Source organism: Halichoerus grypus, chromosome 10 (assembly GCF_964656455.1).
Source record: "Halichoerus grypus chromosome 10, mHalGry1.hap1.1, whole genome shotgun sequence".
NCBI classification, from domain to species: domain Eukaryota; kingdom Metazoa; phylum Chordata; class Mammalia; order Carnivora; family Phocidae; genus Halichoerus; species Halichoerus grypus.
The window spans coordinates 20146118-20165368 of record NC_135721.1 but is presented as its reverse complement, the minus strand read 5'-3'; the positions used below and the strand labels follow the sequence as shown (position 1 = coordinate 20165368).

Here is a 19251-nt window from a genome sequence, read left to right as displayed (position 1 = left end):
CCAGGTTTTGGGCTGTGTTGAGTTCACTTTGAGAGATACTGGAGGAGAAAATTTGCTCTCATTGCCAGTTGGTGGTATTTTGAGTTCTGGTCTTCTCCAATCTGTCTGCTACCATTCACTTTGTTGGATTTGATTTGTTAATATTTTGTTAAGGATTTTTGCATCTATGTTAATGAGAGATAATGATCTGTAGGTTTTTTTCCATTCTGGTTTTGGTATTAGGGTATTGCTGACCTCAGAATGAGTTAGGAAGTATTCCTTCTGCTTCTGTCTTCTGGAAAGGATTGTAGAGAATTGGTATAATTTCTTTCTTTTTTTTAAAAAAGATTTTATTTATTTATTTGACAGAGACAGCAAGAGAGGGAGGGAACACAAGCAGGGGTAGTGGGAGACGGAGAAGCAGGCTTCCCGCTGAGCAGGGAGCCCGATGTGGGGCTCGATCCCAGGACGATCCCAGGACGATCCCAGGGCCCTAGGATCATGACCTGAGCCGAAGGCAGCCACTTAACAACTGAGCCACCCAGGCACCCCTAAATAAATAAATCTTAAAAAAAAAATGTTTAGTAGAATTCACCAATGAACCAGCGTGGGCCTGGTGTTTTCTGTTTTGGAAGGTTATTAATTATTTATTCTATTTCTTTAAAAGATAAAGGCCTATTCAGATTGTCATTTTCTTCTTGTGTTTTGACAGATTATGTCTTTCAGGGAATTGGTCCATTTCTTTTTTTTTTTTTTTTTTTTAAAGATTTTATTTATTTGCGAGAGAGAGAATGAGAGACAGAGAGCATGAGAGGGAGGAGGGTTAGAGGGAGAAGCAGACTCCCTGCCGAGCAGGGAGCCCGAAGTGGGACTCGATCCCGGGACTCCAGGATCATGACCTGAGCCGAAGGCAGTTGCCTATCCAACTGAGCCACCCAGGTGCCCGAATTGGTCCATTTCATCTAGGTTATCAAATTTGTGGGCATTGAGTTGTTCACAATGTTCTTTTATTATCCTTTCAGTGTCCATGGGATCTGTAATGATGTCCTCTCTTTCCCTTGTAATACTAGTAATTTGTGTCTTCTTTTTTTCTTAGCTTTAGGTTTATTGATTTATTGATTTTTCAGAGGACCAGCTTTTGGTTTTACTAATTTTCTCTATGATTTCCTGTTTTAAGTTTCACAGATTATTGCTCTCATTTTTATTATTTCTTTTTTTAAAGAAGATTTTATTTATTTATTTTTAAAAGATTTTATTTATTTGTCAGTAAGATTGAGAGGGAGAACAAGCAGTGGGAGCAGCAGGCCGAGCAGGCCACCCAGGCGCCCCTAGTTCATAATATTTTAAAATTTCTATTGAGATTTCCTCTTTAGCCTGTGTATTATTTAAAAGTGTGTTGTTTAGGGGCTCCTGGGTGGCTCAGTCGTTAAGCGTCTGCCTTCGGCTCAGGTCATGATCTCAGGGTCCTGGGATCGAGCCCCGCATTGGGCACCCTGCTCAGCGGGAAGTCTGCTTCTCCCTCTCCCACTCCCCCTGCTTGTGTTCCCTCTCCTGCTGTCTATCTCTCTCTGTCAAATAAATAAATAAATAAATAAAAATCTTAAAAAAAAAAGTGTGTTGTTTAATCTCCATGTATTTTGGGACTTTTTTTTCTTTCTTTTAATGGCTGTGGTTTTTAAAATTTTTTTAAGTTTTTTTATTTTTTTATTTTTTATTTTTTTTTATTTTTTTTTTAAAGATTTTATTTATTTATTTGAGAGAGAGAGAATGAGAGAGAGTATATGAGAGGGGGGAGGGTCAGAGGGAGAAGCAGGCTCCTCGCCGAGCAGGGAGCCCGATGCGGGACTCGATCCAGGGACTCCAGGATCATGACCTGAGCCGAAGGCAGTCGCTTAACCAACTGAGCCACCCAGGCGCCCCAAGTTTTTTTATTTTTTTAAGTGAGCTCTAGACCCAACATGGGGCTTGAATTTACAACCCCAAGATCAAGAGTTGCATGCTCTACTGACTGCCAGCCAGCTGTCTCTCTAGCTATCTTTCTGTTATTGATTTCTAGTTTTAATTCCACTGTGGTCCAAGAACAGATGTAGCATGATTTCTGTTCTTTTAAATTTATTAAGATGTATTTTATGACTCAAAGTATGCTGTATTTTGGTGCATGCTCCATGTGAGCATGAGAAGAAGCCATTTACTTTGCAGAATCCTCAGCTGCTCCTTTCATTCTGCTCAAGTTTTATAGCTACATTCCAGTGGGAGTGACAGGATGGAATATATTTACCCCATCTTACCTGGAATTGGGATGCATCCCTATTTTTGGAGTATTTCCTTTGGGGAGATTAGAAATATGGTTGTTTATAATTTGCTCTTTGACATACTGCCTTTTTTAAGGGTTGTACCAATTTATATTGATTGCTACCAAGAATGTATCTGATCACCAGTTTTGCCACATAGTAGATACATTTTAGGTCAGTTAAGTGTCTGCCTTCGGCTCAGGTCATGATCCTGGGGTCCTGGGATTGAGCCCCGCATCCTTCTCCCTCTCATTCTGCCCCTCCCCCTGCTTGTGTGCACGTGCTCTCTCAAGTAAATAAAGAAAATCTTAAAAAAAAAAAAAAGACTTTTACATCTCCAACTCTTTCCAGAAGTAAATATTGATAATGGCTTCTAAGATGTACGGCCAGAAATTTTCTTTCCATATATATAATTCCACCCCCCAACAAGTTTAGAGAGTAAGCAGTTAAACTACTATATATAATTCTGCAACTTAGATTTTTCACTTAATAGTGTGGGACTGTTGGGGCGCTTGGGTGGCTCAGTCGTTAAGTATCTGCCTTGGGCTCAGGTCATGATCCCAGGGTCCTGGGATGGAGCTCCCCACATCAGGCTCCCAGCTCAGCGGGAAGCCTACTTCTCCCTCTCACTTCCCCTGCTTGTGTTCCCTCTCTTGCTGTGTCTCTCTCTGTCAAATAAATAAATAAAATCTTTTTAAAAAAAATAGTGTGAGACTGTTTTCACATATCTGCTCAGAGTGCTGCATTGTTCTTTGTCCTCACAATATTTCATTATGAAAAATTTAAAATGCAGCTGAGTTGAAAGTTTTACAGAGAATACCCGTATACCCACCACCTAGATTCTATTATTAACATTTACTATTTATCCATCTATCCATATTGCTCTTTTTAAAAAATTGTGGTAAAATACATATAGTTTACATGAATGTGCAGTTCAAGGGCCTCCTGAATGGCTCAGTTGGTTGAGCATCTGACTCTTGATTTTGGTTTGGGTTATATTCTCAGGGTCGTGAGCTCGAGCCCCAAGTCAGGTCAGTCTGTGCGCTCAGCAGGGAGTCTGCTTGAGATTCTCCCTCTCTCCCTCCCCTGCCCCCTCCCCCGTTTTCTCTTTCTCTCTCTCTCAAATAAATAAATAGATTTTAAAAAACGTGTGCAGTTCACTAGTGTTAAATATATGCACATTGTCGTGTCATGAATTTCTAAAACTTTCCCAACTTATAAAACTGATATTTTGGGGCGCCTGGGTGGCTCAGTCGTTAAGCGTCTGCCTTCGGCTCAGGTCATGATCCCAGGGTCCTGGGATCGAGCCCCGCATCGGGCTCTCTGCTCCGCGGGAAGCCTGCTTCTCCCTCTCCCACTCCCCCTGCTTGTTTCCTCTCTCGCTCTGTCTCTCTCTCTCTCAAATAAATAAATAAAATCTTTAAAAAAAAAAACCAAAAAAACCCTGATATTTTGTACTCATTATACAATTCCTCATTCCTCCACCCCCGCAGTACCTGGAAGCCAGCATTCTGTTTTCCATTTCTATCAATTGGACTACTCTAGAGACTTTGTATAAGTGAAATCTTACAATGTTTGTCATTTCATGTTTCACTTTTTTGTTTCTTAAGATTTTATTTATTTGAGAGAGAGAGGGAGAGGGGGAAGCAGACTCCCTGCCGAGCAGGGAGCCTAATGTGGGGCTCAATCCCAGGACCCTGAGACCATGACCTGAGCCGACGGCAGATGCTTAACGGACTGAGCCACACAGGTGCCCCTATGATTCACTTTTTTAATGTAGTGTAATGTCCTCAAGGTTCATCACATTGTAGCATGTGTCAGAATTTCCTTCTTAAGGCTAAATAGTATTCCATTGTATGTGTACATCACATTTTGTTTATTCATCTGCAATGGACGCTTCTATGTTTTGGCTATTTGATAATGCTGCTGTGAACATGGGTATACACATATCTCTTCGACACCCTGCTTTTGGTACTTTTGGATATGTAACCAGAAGTGATATTGCTAGATTCATATTATAATTCTATTTTTAATACTTTGTGGAACCACTATACTATTTTACATCAACAGTGCACAGGGGTTCCAATTTTTCTACATCCTCATCAACACTTGTTATTTTCTGTTTTTGTTCTTGTTTGTTTTTTGAAAGCAGCCATCCTAGTGGATATGATGTGATACTGCATTGTGGTTTTGATGTGCAATTCCCTAATGATTAGGATGTTGAACATCTTTTCATATGCTTGTTGGCCATTTGTTTTTCTTTTTTGGAGAAATGTCTGTTCAAGTCCTTTGCCCATTTTTGAATTGAGTTGTTTGGTTTCTTTGTTGAGTTGTAGGAGTTCTTTATATACTCTGGATACTAATCTTTTTTTTTTTATAGTTTCAGGTTTTTATTTAAATTCCAGTTAACACTGGGGCGCCTGGGTGGCTCAGTTGTTAAGCGTCTGCCTTCGGCTCAGGTCATGATCCCAGGGTCCTGGGATCGAGCCCCACATTGGGCTCCCTGCTCAGCGGGAAGTCTGCTTCTCCCTCTCCCACTCCCCCTGCTTGTGTTCCCTCTCTCGCTGTGTCTCTCTCTGTCAAATAAATAAATAAAATCTTTAAAAAAATAAAATAAAATAAATTCCAGTTAACATATAGTGTAATATTAGTTTCAGGAGTAGAATTTAGTGTGTCACCACTTACATATAACACCCAGCACTCATCACAAAAAGTGCCCTCCTTAATACCCATCACCCATTTAATCCATCCTACCACCCACCTCCCTTCCAGCAACCCTCAGTTTGTTTTCTATAGTTAAGAGTCTGTTTTATAGTTTGCCTCTCTCCACCCCCTATGTTCATCTGTTTCGTTTCTTAAATTCTATATATGAATGAAATCATACAGTATTTGTCTTTCTCTAACTTACTTCGCTTAGTATAATACATTCTAGCTTCATCTACATTGTTGCAAATGGCAAGATTTCATTCTTTTTGATGGCTGAGTAATATTCCATATGTATGTGCACACACACACATACACACATACCTTATCAGTCCATCAGTCATTGGACACTTGGTCTGTTTCTGTAATTTGGCTGTTGTAGATAATGCTGCTGTAAACATCGGGGTGCATGTGTCCCTTCAAATCAGTGTCTGTGTGTATTTTAAGTAGGCTCCATACCCAATGTGGAGCCTAACACAGGGCTTGAATTCATGACTCTGAGATCAGGACCTCAGCTGAGATCAAGAGTCAGACGCTTAACTGACTGAGCCACCCAGGTGCCTCTCAAATCAGTATTTTTGTATCCTTTAGGTAAATACGTAGTAGTGCAATTGCTGGATCATAGGGTATTCTATTTTTAATTTTTTGAGGAACCTCCATACTGTTTTCCAGAGTGGCTGCCACCAACAGTGTAAGAGGGTTTCCGTTTCTCCACATCCTCGTCAACATCTGTTATTTCCTGTGTTGTTGTAATTTTAGCCATTCTGACAGATGTGAGGTGATATCATTGTAGTTTCAATTTGCGTTTCCCTGATGATGAGTAATGTTGAACATCTTTTCATGTGTCTGTTAACCATCTATCTGTATGTCTTCTTTGGAAAAAAAAATGTGGAATGCTTCACGAATTTGCATGTCATCCCTAATCTTCTCTGTATCATTGCAATTTTGGTATATGTGCTGCTGAAATGAACACTATTCTGAATATTAACTCTTTAACATACATGATTTGCAAATATTTTCTCCCATTCTATAGGGGCTTTTCACTGGTGATTGTGTCCCTTGATGCATACGTTTTAAATTTTGATGTAGTTCAATTTGTCTCTTTTTACTTTTGTTATCGGTTCTTTTGATGTCTACATTGCTCTTTTTGATGGTGACGTATTCCCCTTTTATTTGGTTAATTATCAACCTATTTTACTAATTACTTCTTGGAATTTAGGCCATTCCAGTTTTATGATGTTGCAAAAATATTTTAAGTAAATGTTGTACATATTTATTTGTGTTCTGGTAAGAATATAGCCATAGAATTAATTTTTATATTGGAATTGATGGGTCAAAGATATATCCATCCAGGACTGGGGAGTGCCAAGTTGTGCTTCAAAAGGATTGTACCATTTTATAGCAATGGATGACAGTATCTGCTCCCCATGCCCTGACAAATAATGGGCTTTTCAGTTCTTTTCACTTTGGCAAACTCTGTACGTGGAAAAAAAAAAAAAAAAAAAAAAAAATTGGTTTTGATTTCAGTTTCTGTATTTATGGTTTTATGGCTGTGGTTGAACATCTTTGTAATGTTTACTGACCACTTGTATTTTTTTCTCTGAACTATCCTTTTATTCCTTTGCCAGTTCTTTTTAAATTGTTTTTCTCATTTATAACAACTTTTCTTTTTTTTTTTTAATTTTTAAGATTTTATTTATTTGATGGGCGCCTGGGTGGCTCAGTTGGTTAAGCGACTGCCTTCGGCTCAGGTCATGGTCCTGGAGTCCCGGGATCGAGTCCCGCATCGGGCTCCCTGCTCAGCGGGGAGTCTGCTTCTCCCTCTGACCCTCCTCCCTCTCATGCTCTCTGTCTCTCGTTCTCTCTCTCTCAAATAAATAAATAAAATCTTTAAAAAAAAAAAAAAAAAAAAAGATTTTATTTATTTGAGAGGTGCCTGGGTGGCTCAGATGGTTGGGCGTCTTGGCTTGGGTCATGATCCTAGGGTCCTGGGATCGAGCCCCGTGTCGGGCTCCCTGCTCAACGGGGAGCCTGCTTCTCCCTCTCCTTCTCCTGCTCTCCGTGCTTGTGCTGTCTCGCTCTCTCTGTTAAATAAATAAATACAATCTTTAAAAAAAAAAAAAGATTTTATTTATTTGAGAGGGAGAGGGAGAAGCGGGCTGCCTGCTGAGCCTGGGATCATGGCCTGAGCTGAAGGCAGACACTTACCTGACTGAGCTACCCAGGCACCTCTATAACAGCTTTTTCTGTGTGTGATATATTTTCCAATTTTTTTTCCTACTTTTTCTTTAGACTTTGTTTATGGGTTTGTGTGTGTACATGTGCATACACGTGCATACGTATGGTACCAAGTTTTTCATTTTTATGTCGTCACGTTTGGTAATATTTTTCTTCCTGTTGCCCTGGTTTTGTGTCATTCTGTGGAAAGCATTCTTTTTTTTTTTTTTTTTTTTAAAGATTTTATTTATTTATTTGAGAGAGGATGAGAGGAGAGAGAGAGCACATGAGAGGGGGGAGGGTCAGAGGGAGAAGCAGACGCCCTGCTGAGCAGGGAGCCCGATGCGGGACTCGATCCCAGGACTCCAGGATCATGACCTGAGCCGAAGGCAGTCGCTTAACCAACTGAGCCACCCAGGCGCCCCCTGTGGAAAGCATTCTTAACAAAAGCAGAATCCATAAAGTATAAGATTTGACTGCATAAAAATGGAAAAACTTTTGTGGGTCAAAATAATACTTGGACATGATAGAAAATGTGGGGAGGGTTAAAAGGAAAAAAAATCACCCATTGACCTACTAACCAGTGGCAACCACCATTGGTATTTCAGCTTAATTTTTTTCATTTTTTCCCCCCTCCTAATTGCATCTCGTTTTGGTTTGTGGAGAATTATTAGTATGTGACATGGTCAGTGACCTTGAGATAACACTGGGCTTACTAATTGTGGAGGAAGGATGGCTCTTACTTCTTGCATGAACTCTTAGCAGTTCACTAGACGTCTTGTCAGCTGGTAAGGAGGTAGAAGGGCAGGAGCTAAAGCAGGGAGTATTGGTGTTAGGAGGTCATCATGGTGAGATTCAGCAGTCTGTTCATATAAAAGTGACTGCGAATTATGTTGTCTTTTCCTTCCTTGTATCGTGCAACTTTCCCTCATTATTTAGTAAAGTTCTCTTTAGACGGTGCCTGTGGTTTTCTTTTTTTTTTTCTTTTACACTTTGCAAGGGCAGTAAAAGGGTATTTTAATCCACTTTTCCATGGAGCTTTAAATACAAATCTTTCCTCTGGGGGGATACCATGGGGGTCGTGGTATTAATCACAATGAGAAAACTGAGTTTTCTTCTAAAAGAAAGGTGAAATTCAGTAAATCTAGGTTGGAATTACCTGGTTATCTGTCCTCTTCAGGAGATTTTTTTCTCGTTCTCTTTTTATTAAAACCTGGACTATTTCGTCTCTGTAAATAAGTGCACTTCAGTATGTGGAGACAAGAATAAGAGACTAAGGGGCGCCTGGGTGGCTCAGTTGGTTGAGCATCTGCCTTTGGCTCAGGTTGTGGTTCCAGGGTCCTGGGATCGAGTCCTGCATCAGGCTCCTTGCTCAGTGGGGAGGCAGCTTCTCCCTCTCCCTGCTGCTTCCCCTGCTATGCTCTCTGTCTCTCAAAAAAATAAATAAATAAATCTTAAAGAAAAAAATAAGAGACTAAAATAAGTAGAAGTGAGGGGCGCCTGGCTGGCTCAGTCAGTAGAGCATGTGACTCGATCTCAAGGTCATGAGTTTGAGCCCCATGTTGGGTGTGGAGCCTACTTAAAAAAATAAATAAAAATATTTAAAAAATAAACTAAGTAGGAATGATAAAAAATTTGTGTAGTTAGCTGCTGAAATTGCCCATTTTAAGTACCTAAGGTTGAGAAGGAAGGGTGTCACTGAGGATTCGGGCAGACTTCATGGATGAAGTGAGACTTCAGGTTGGTTCTTTTGAGCAAGGATTTAGAGGTCCAGATTCTGTTTGACATCTGTGAAATTCTTGTCTTGGTAGCTTCAAAGCATTGTTTTCACTGGTTTCTGGGAATATTTCATCATATAGTTCAGTGATTTACAAAGCTTAAAAAAAAAGTTTTGTTTTGTTTTGTTTTGTTTTGTTTGCTAAACTAGGCTAAAAGCTTTTTGTGACTAGTAGGCTCTAATTGTTGCCAGTGTATTCACCATAATTAGCTTTACTGTTATGAACCCATGTGTATGGATTCAGAATATAGATTTCTTATCTACTTCAGGAGTTCTTAATCTTGATTTAGGAATGGGTTCTATGTCAGGACTGTTTTGAAAATGGTAGAAAATCTATCCCAAAGTGGTAGAAGAAAGAAAAGAGAACTTGCTGTCATTGGAAAATCTGGGGGTGGAGCTTCAGGTATGGTTGGATTCATTGTTTAAATAGAGGCATTATGAAGATTTTTTTACTCTTTCTCTCTTGTTTGTCTTTGGGGTGTTTAAAAGCTACTAGCTTCAGCCTCCCATCATTTAAGTCCGGTAGTTCCTGGGGCAAAAAATGTCTTTCACCTGTTACTCTGCTCCTGTAGCCTTAGTTTGAGTCTTCTGCCCATTTCTTTTTTTTTTTTTTTAAAGATTTTACTTATTTATTTGATAGAGAGAGAGCACAAGTAGGCAGAGTGGCAGGCAGAGGGAGAGGGAGAAGCAGGCTCTCCGCCGAGCAGGGAGCCAGACGTGGGGCTCGATCCAAGGACCCCAGGATCACGACCCGAGCCGAAGGCAGACGCTTAACGACTGAGCCACCCAGGCGCCCCCTTCTGCCCATTTCTAAGCGAATTACTGTTGCCAAGAAGTTGGAAAGTGCTAATTTGTTTCCTGCTTTATTGCTAGTGTTGGTTACCACCAATGGACTGAGAATGGAGGAGGGAGGTGGATCTCCAAAGGTAAATCAAGGCCTTTTAACCAGAGTAATGTTGAATGGTACATAGTGGTTAAAATCACAAATCTACCTTAAGCTTCATGGGATCTGTTGACCCATAGAAACTAACCATAAAATTTAATTTTTTTTTGAGAAGAGTTTTCTTTTCTTTTTTTTTTTTAAGATTTTATTTATTTATTTGACAGAGAGAGACACAGCGAGAGAGGGAACACAAGCAGGGGGAGTGGGAGAGGGAGAAGCAGGCTTCCCGCCGAGCAGGGAGCCCGATGCGGGGCTCGATCCCAGGACCCTGGGATCATGACCTGAGCTGAAGGCAGACGCTTAACGACTGAGCCACTCAGGCGCCCCAGAAAAGGGCATTTTAACTGAGGATAGGTTCATTACCAAAGCTGTACTTGAGAATGATTTTTGAGAGACAGTGGAATTGGATTAACTTAATCCTGTGAAGATAGTATGTTGAGGATATAGAGTATATATTTGGATATTTTAGATGACTTGTTGTGTGATGGAACTACATGGGTTAGGGGCGCTGACCCCCCCACACAGTTGAAAACCCGAGTATAACTTTGGACTCCCCCTAAACTTAACTACTTAGAGCCTACTACTGACATAAGCCTTACTGATAACACAGTTGATTAACGCATATTTTGTATGTTATATGTAGTACATACTGTGTTCTTACAATAAAATAAGCTAAAGGAAAGAAAATGTTAAGGAAATCATAAGAGAAAATACATCTACAGAACTCTATTGTATTTATTAAAAAAAAAAAATCTGTCTATAAGTGGAACTGTACAGTTCCAACCCATGCTGTTCAAGGGCCAGCTGTATAGAAGGTGCTTAGATATTTGTTGAAATCAGTTAAATATGGTAAAAAAAATTCAAGTAGTTTAAGAGAATAAGAGAAACACTTTTACAAATAATAAGTTGCTTACTTCTTTTCCATAATTATACCTTTCACTTACTTTTTTTTTCCTTTTGTCTAAATATAGTTGTGATTTCCTTCTTGGTCCAGGGTTTTTTTGGGGTAGGGATTAAAAACATTATAAAAAAATTATTTTTTAGGGGCGCCTGGGTGGCTCAGTCATTAGGCGTCTGCCTTCGGCTCAGGTCATGATCTCAGGGTCCTGGGATCGAGCCCCACATCGGGCTCCCTGCTCCGCAGGAAGCCTGCTTCTCCCTCTCCCACTCCCCCTGCTTGTGTTCCCTCTCTCGCTTTCTCTCTCTATCAAATAAATAAAATCTTAAAAAAAATTATTTTTTATAATTTATTCTTTTATTGCATTACAATGAGAACAGAAGTTTAACATTTTATAGTTTTTGTAATTATTGAGGCTTCCTTAATAAACAGGCAATTTTCTAACCATTTTCACTAGTGATTATGAGGAAAAAGTAGGAGTTTTTGAAGAGTTTGAAGTTTGGTATATCTCGAAATCAACTTACTCATTTATATTATTCATATACTCTTAGCTCTGTCTTATAATCATAAATGGGAATTGTAGTGGAAGGAAGATTGGGAGAGAGGTGCACCCTAACTTTAATTAGGAGCTATACCAGCTCCAGTTTTTAATTTTAATTTTAATTTTTTAAAAAAGATTTATTTATTTTAGAGTATGCGAGTGTGCACATGGAAGCGGGGGGGAAGGGCAGAGGGAGAGGGAGAGAAATCCTCAAGCAGACTCCCCAAGCGAGACCCCGGGACCCCTAGATGATGACCTGAGCCACCCAGGCGTTGTCAAACCATCCCCCCACAATTCCACTTTTTTAGTGTATGGTTTAGCTCACTGAATTTTGTTGGAAATTTTTATCAGGGATGGTCTAACAACCCTAGAATTTGGAACCTACTTTTATCTTAGAATCCTTTTACTGAAATTCTTTTCTGGTAGTAACACATTTGTAGAGTGGTATTACCAGCACTGTTTTCCTATTCTTGTTCCTTCTCCTTTGTTAGCTGGCTCATCTCTTTGAGGGATTGTAACATACAGAGGGCTCAGAGTTGGCCTTTTTTGATGACAAGTTTTGGATACTCAGCAGCAACAGTAGCTAAGCTTTACCAGTTTTATGAAAGGAAGGCTCTGTGTTGTTGGGGTCATAAATAGCCTTCATCCCTGCCACCACGACTTCTTCATTTGTGGGTCTATTGCATGTGTACATAGTGGGTTAAGACAGTCTGGAGTAGGGGCGCCTGGGTAGCTCAGTCGTTAAGTGTCTTCCTTCAGCTCAAGTCATGATCCTGGGGTCCTGGGATGGAGCCCTGCATTGGGCTCTCTGCTCAGCAGGAAGCCTGCTTCTCCCTCTCCCACTCCCCCTGCTTGTGTTCCCTCTCTCGCTATCTCTCTCTCTCTGTCAAAGAAATAAATAAAATCTTTAAAGAAAAAAAAAAAAGACAGTCTGGAGCATTTTGTTCATCCTGGGAGGGGTTGAGGATTTCTGGTAGGGTTGCTAACTCCTCTGCACTTGTGGGCTGCCCTGCTGCTGTTTGGGCTTCTTTGGCTTTGGAGAAAGCCCTGTGACAGAAAAGTGAAGAGACTCATGGAACCTTGAGATAGGCCTATTATCAGCATGAGGTGGGACACTGTTAGTGTAAGTGGGAATTATCCACAGCAAATGTAACTGAATTCAGCTGTGGACTTGGGATGTGATACGGGGCACCAACTGTTTTTGCTATATACTATGCAAAAGATGGGAAACAGTCCCAAAATTAGGAGATGGCTAAGTAAATTGTAGTATATCTATAGAATGGAATGTTATGCAGCTATAAAAATAGATGCTTTTTATATAAACATAAGGACCTTCAAGATACACTAGATGGATAAGGTCATATATTGAATATTGTGTGTGACTTGCTGCCTTTTTTTGTGCAAAAGTGAGAGTGCTTGCTTATGATTGTTTTAATGTTAGGAGGATACATAAGAAACTAGTAAGTAAGGAGCAGATGGGGAGAATAAGGGGTGGACAGTGAGGGGGAGGAGGGAATAAAACTTTTCACTGTTTATTTTTTGCTTTCTTTAAGTGTATTATCTGTTTCTTTTGTTTGTTTGTTTTTGGGTTTTTTAAAAGATTTTATTTATCTGTCAGAGAGAGAGAGAAGAGAGCACATGCAGGGAGAGGTTCAGGCGGAGGGAGAAGCAGGCTCCCCGCTGAGCAGGGGGCCCGATGTGGGGAGCCTGCTTCTGATGAAATATTTTTTATTGAGTTTGAATTTTATTTTCCATATGACTAAATAGACTAAAGCTTTTCATGGCTTTTGAGCTAAACTAATGAAATGGGCCTTTGCTTTTGTTTTGCCCTCAGATATTCCCTTGTCTGGCAACTTGTCACTCAGTTCTCAGTTACATGTTGGGTAGTTGCTGAGACCTGACTACTCGGTGGAATTATTTCTCTTCCCATTCGCTTTCAACCTTATCATCCTGTTTTATTTTGTGTTGTACTTAACACTATGTGAAAAAAGAATTTTTTTTCTTACATATTTGTTGTCTGTTTCTACCATTAGAATTCTCACTTGCTTAAAACAGGGGCCTGTTGTATATTGTTTGCTGTCTCTTGGCATCCTACTTTTATTTTTGTTTGATGGCTACAATTGATGGCCATACAATTTTTTTAAAGATTTTATTTATTCATTTGACAGAGAGAGACACAGCGAGAGAGGGAACACAAGCAGGGGGGTGGGAGAGGGAGAAGCAGGCTTCCCGCGGAGCAGGGAGCCTGATGTGGGGCTCAATCCCAGGACCCTGGGATCATGACCTGAGCCGAAGGCAGACACTTAACGACTGAGCCACCCAGGCGCCCCAGATGGCCATACAATTTTATATGAATATCTTTTCTGTAAAATACCTTTTTGTACAATATCTTTGTTCTTATTTAATTTTTTTCCCCAGAGAACTTTATCCTTTCTGCTTCTCATCCCTCCTTCCCTAACTTTTTCTGTTGGATATCCCTTCACTGCCTCTGTTGTATGGTCATTTCAGGCATTAAAACAGTCTGGTTCTCAGATATGAATAAGTTGAGTTTAATAAAAAACATTTCCATCCTGTCCCATTTTCAAATTTATTTTTTTTCCATAATATGTTCTTACTCTTGAATTTCAGGGAGTGTGGCGTTTTTCCTCTATTCCTTCATTTTGCTTTAATTTTTTTTTTTTTAAGATTTTATTTTATTTATTTGAGAGAGAGAGAGAGAGCACAAGCACGGGGAATGGCAGGTGGAAGGAGAAGCAGGCTCTCCACTGAGCAGGAAGCCCAGCACTGGCTCGATCCCAGGACTCTGGGATCATGACCTGTGCTGAAGGCAGATGCTTAACCGACTGAGCCACCCAGGCAAGCTAATTTATTTAAAAATCATCTAATTGAGGTATATGCCAGCTTTATTGAGGTGTAATGGTTATTGAGTATAATGCACACGTCTTAAAAGTACAGCTGAATTCATTTTTTTTTTTTTTTTTAAAGATTTTATTCATTTATTTGACAGAGAGAGACACAGTGAGAGCAGGAACACAAGCAGGGGGAGTGGGAGAAGGAGAAGCAGGCTTCCCGCTGAGCAGGGAGCCCGATGTGGGACTCGATCCCAGGACCCTGGGATCATGACCTGAGCCGAAGGCAGACGCTTAACGACTGAGCCACCCAGGCGCCCACAGCTGAATTCATTTTGACAAACGTGTGCATCTGTGTGTTACCACCCTAGTCTAGGTATAGAACATTTCTGTCTTTTCAGAAAGTTCCTTCATTTTCTTTTTTTCTTTTTTTAAGACTTATTTATTTATTTGATACACACAGAGAGAGAGAGCGCACAAGCATGGGGAGAGGCACAGGGAGAGGGAGAAGCAGGCTCCCTGCTCATGACACCGGCTGGATCCCGGGCCCCCTGAGATCATGACCTGAGCTGAAGGCAGATGCTTAACTGACTGAGCCACCCAGGCGCCCCAGTTCCTTCATTTTCTTTTGCAGGTTAGCTAAAGCTTGCTCGTCCATATATAAGTTTTCTTTTATTTTGTAGTTTTCTTTATATTTGAAATAGTGCATAATTTTTATGGGAACAATTAAATGTTCTTTACCTTATTTTCCATAGTTCTTTATATTTTTTTAGTATTTCTTGTCTAATAGTTGTCTTTCTCTCCTTTCCGCCACTCTCTCTCTACCCGAGTTGTGGACTATAGGACTTGTTTGTTAATCATCTTCGCAGCCCCAGGTTTTGGCACTTAACACAGTAATTGTATGTTACAGTAACAGTTAATTTTAGGAGTAGTATGGATGTGTAACTGATTGAGAGAGGCAGTATAGCGTAATGCTTAGGAGCAAAGGATCTTGTTCTCCATCATGTACTAGCTGATAAGACCTTGGGTAAGTTACTTATTTTCTTTGTGCCAAAGTTTTCACATCTGAAAAAAAATGCCGTAATAATATATACCTTATAGGTTTTTGTTTTTTTTTAAGATTTTATTTATTTATTTGACAGAGAGAGAGAGACACACACGAGCGAGGGGACATAAGCAGGGGCAGAGGGAGAGGGAGAAGCAGGCTTCCCGCAGAGCTTGGAGCCCGATGTGGGGCTCCATCCCAAGACCCTGGGATCATGACCTGAGCCAAAGGCAGACGCTTAACGACTGAGCCACCCAGGCGCCCCTCTACCTTATAGGTTTAATATAAAAATTAATTGAGCTGATGTATGTAAAGCACTTCAGATGGAACCTGGCACTTAACTGCTAGATAAGTATTAAATCAAGAATTTTGGGAGAATTAGGTTTTGAGAACTTTTTTTGCTTGAACTAAGAGTGTGTATAACATACAGACTTCTTGGATAATCAAGTAAAAAGAATCTAAGTGGAATGAACTAGATCAGAATGCCTTGATAGATAGAGCTGTTCAGAATTGAGGGACCTTTAGGTAAAACTATACTTGTGAGTTTACAAAGCCAGTCTATGTAGTAATCTTCTCTGGCTATCTGTAGCTGTCTCTTTGTATTTAAATCTCCTCAGCCACTTCCTACATTTAAGTTTCTACCCTGAATCTACAGACTTACTTGTATTTGCATTCACCTTTCATCCTTTCTTATTTAAAAAAAACCCACACAAATATTTTTACAATTGTCTAAGGCCAGTTTTGCCACCTGTGTTCCTAATTTGGTCAGTCAGCCACCACGTTTTAGACCTACCATATGATAGGCACTAGGGATACTCTATGAACAAGACAGAAGGTCCCAGCCCTCATGGAGCTTATGTACCACTGGGCAAGACTAATGATTTAAAATGCATTTATAATAAATGCAGTGTGATAAGCACTACTGGGAGTGTATAGAATGCTGCTGTAGGAACGTATTGATTCTTGAAACCATGTGAGTGTGAAAATGTGCAAGGAGATTAGAAATTAAGAGAGAATCCTGAGGAAGATCAACATTAAAGGACTGTGGAGAATGAAAAGTTGCTGGTCGAGAGGTAGGAGGGAAAGGAGAGTCTGGTGTCACAGAGCTGAATAGAGGAGTGCATCTCAGGACAGAGGTAGTGATTAACAGATACTGCTAAGCAGCCAGGTAAGGTCCTTTTCCCTCTTTCCTTTTCAGACATTTGGCTCTATTAGTTATTCCTTCAAAATTCCATGTATTGGTATTATCTGTTTAGCTTCTAAACTCACATAGAGAGTTTTTATATAGTTAGTTTGGTAGGTGGTGGATACTACATCCTCGGAATTCATCTTGTTCCCAAGTGTGAAATTAAAAGTAGCACAAGTTTGGATAATGAAGGATTTGTCGAACTTGATCTCTCATGTATGGATGGGGGAGAATTGGGCAGCTAGGGATACTTTTGTTTCCTTTTATCTTGGTTCCGTAAAACTTGTTCAAGTCCATTTGACTAAACGATTTTTCCTTGACTCCACCTTTCCTTCACTGTTGCAGCAAGAGTTGTTGTAACTCCCTGTTGCCACCGCTGGACCTCCCATTGAGTGCTTAGACCCTCTCAAGTTTGATTTCTTCCCTCTTGATTAAGTGGAATCTGAACTTGTAAAGCTAATTAAAGAGCTCCTTGTTGCAAAATAGAGTGGATTTTGAAGTTATCTCACCTCCTTGTCGTTTTTTGACATTGTTGACCATTCCATCCTTCTTAGAATTCTTTTGTCTTTTCTGAGGTACCATGTTCTTCTGATTTTCTTCCTATTCCTCTGGCCACTCCTTAGTTATTTGCTGGTTTTACTTCTCTGACTCTTTAGCATTGGTATGTTGGTTCTGTAGCATAGGCTTTCATCATTCTGCGTATATCTTGGGTGACCTTTTTCATTACTATGACATTAGTTAAACCAATTGAAGCTTTTGTAAGTAAGTAAGCCATATAACACTGATATAAATTTATAAAGATTATATAATTTTTATCTATACATTTAAAATGCAAAATAAAATCATCTAGATGATGTAAAATTCGGGCTCCGCAGATCTATGCATATCTGGAAGGAACTTGTAAGTGCAGCAATAATTGAAATTCAACTGTTATTTAGGTTAGAGTTAAACTCGAATCTTAGGGGGCTCTCTACATTATTCCTGGTACTCAAAGTATAGTTTTAATATATTTTTTATTAGTTGGATGTGAGAATCTGCAAGTAAAGAAATAGGTATATAAGCACACTTTATTTATTTTTAAAGATGTTATTTGTTCGTTTGACAGAGAGAGAGCACAAGCAGGGGTAGTGGCAGGCAGAGACAGATGCGGGGCTTGATCCCAGGACCCTGGGATCATGACCTAATCCGAAGGCAGATGTTCAACTGACAGCCACCCAGGCGCCCCTTAAGCACACTTTAAAAAACTATTTTATCATGCTTTAATTCAGTGTGGTGTTAATTTTAATTCTGAGCAGGGGCGCCTGGGTGGCGACTCTTGATCTTGGGGTCATGAGTTCAAGCCTCACGTTGGGCATAGGGTTTACATTAAAACAAAAAATTCTTTTGAGCAGCTACTCCGATTGTCATAAAGTAGTTCTAAAAATTGTGTTTTGTAAGTAATTCCATGAACTATTTCAAAGGAACGATACTTTTGTTTGATAAACACTGCCCTCCTGTGGTTAAAGTAAGCTAAATGTTTTGTAAAAGTACTGTGGTCTTTTTGTTTACATTAACTTGTGGTAAAATAATGTAAAAGTAATAGTAATACAATATAGTAATAGTATGTAATACTAATTTAATGGAATATGGTATTTTTGCTCAAATATATGTGGCCATTTTGTTCCTTTCTCCATCTCTCACTCTTGGGTTTCTTTAGTGTGCGTACATATTTTCTTATTAAAAGTTAAGTGAATTCAAAGTTAGATGTAAATGAAAAGATGGAAAAATATTAAGCTATCGAAGGGAGAGAAGATATACTTAAATGTAGAAGTGCTAAAAGAAATCAAAAGAAAAGACCACAATCAGTTGTAATATGTGAAGTTAATATAAACCTCCATGGAAAAGCAACAGTAACGAAAAGATGAATAATAAACTGGAAAAAATATTTGCAATAAATGTGACAGTAAAAGTTTTATTATTTATTTATCTTAAAGTTTTACTATATTGAATGTGAAGATAGAACTCATACAAATGGAATGTATACTAAGTGGACAATGGTCATGAATAACCAGTTTGCAAGTGAGGAAATACAGTTATTAATTCACAAAAATATATTAAAATTCATAATGATATTCCATTAGATGTTATTCATAATATTCTTTTTTTTTTTTTAAAGATTTTATTTATTTATTTATTTGAGAGAGAGAGAATGAGAGACAGAGAGCACGAGCGGGAAGAGGGTCAGAGGGAGAAGCAGACCCCCCGCTAAGCAGGGAGCCCGATGTGGGACTCGATCCCGGGACTCCGGGATCATGACCTGAGCCGAAGGCAGTCGCTTAACCAACTGAGCCACCCAGGCGCCCTATTCATAATATTCTTAATGATGCTTCCAACAAACAACCCAACTTCACTGGTCACCTTTGGAGCATGCTTGGAAAGCCAGTAATTATTCTCATAATCATTAAAAGAAATAATGATTTCTGTATGAACCGTACGTCCTTCAGGTAACCAAATAGTAGATGGAGGAAAACCCTTCTTTTTAGAAGGATTCTAGCTGATGAATGAAGAAGGAATGGTAGACTTATCACCATTTGTGAACACCTAAATAAAATAACAAGTCTAGGTGTGATCATCAGTGGCTATGAAAATGATTAGATTGGAATGCTGGTGCGAAACTTTATAATAGTTTATTGTTTATAAGATAAAATAGTTTGTAGTTTATAATATGAAACTTTATAATAGTAATTTCAGAAAAAGAGGCCATAGATATTTTTTGTGTTCTGATGTGGTGTGACAGGAAGTATACAACACTGCCTATGAAGTGTTTTTGCTAAAATAAAATT

General features: G+C 39.4%; 1 protein-coding gene and 1 pseudogene across 1 annotated transcript in view; one reads left to right on the top strand and one right to left on the bottom strand.

Annotated features, from left to right (window-relative positions):
* ASXL2 (ASXL transcriptional regulator 2) overlaps nucleotides 1–19251 on the top strand; it is a 141526-nt gene that overhangs the window by 26384 nt on the left and 95891 nt on the right. The gene's annotated exons all lie outside the window — the stretch shown is intronic.
* LOC118525017 (U6 spliceosomal RNA) lies at nucleotides 5856–5946 on the bottom strand (annotated as a pseudogene).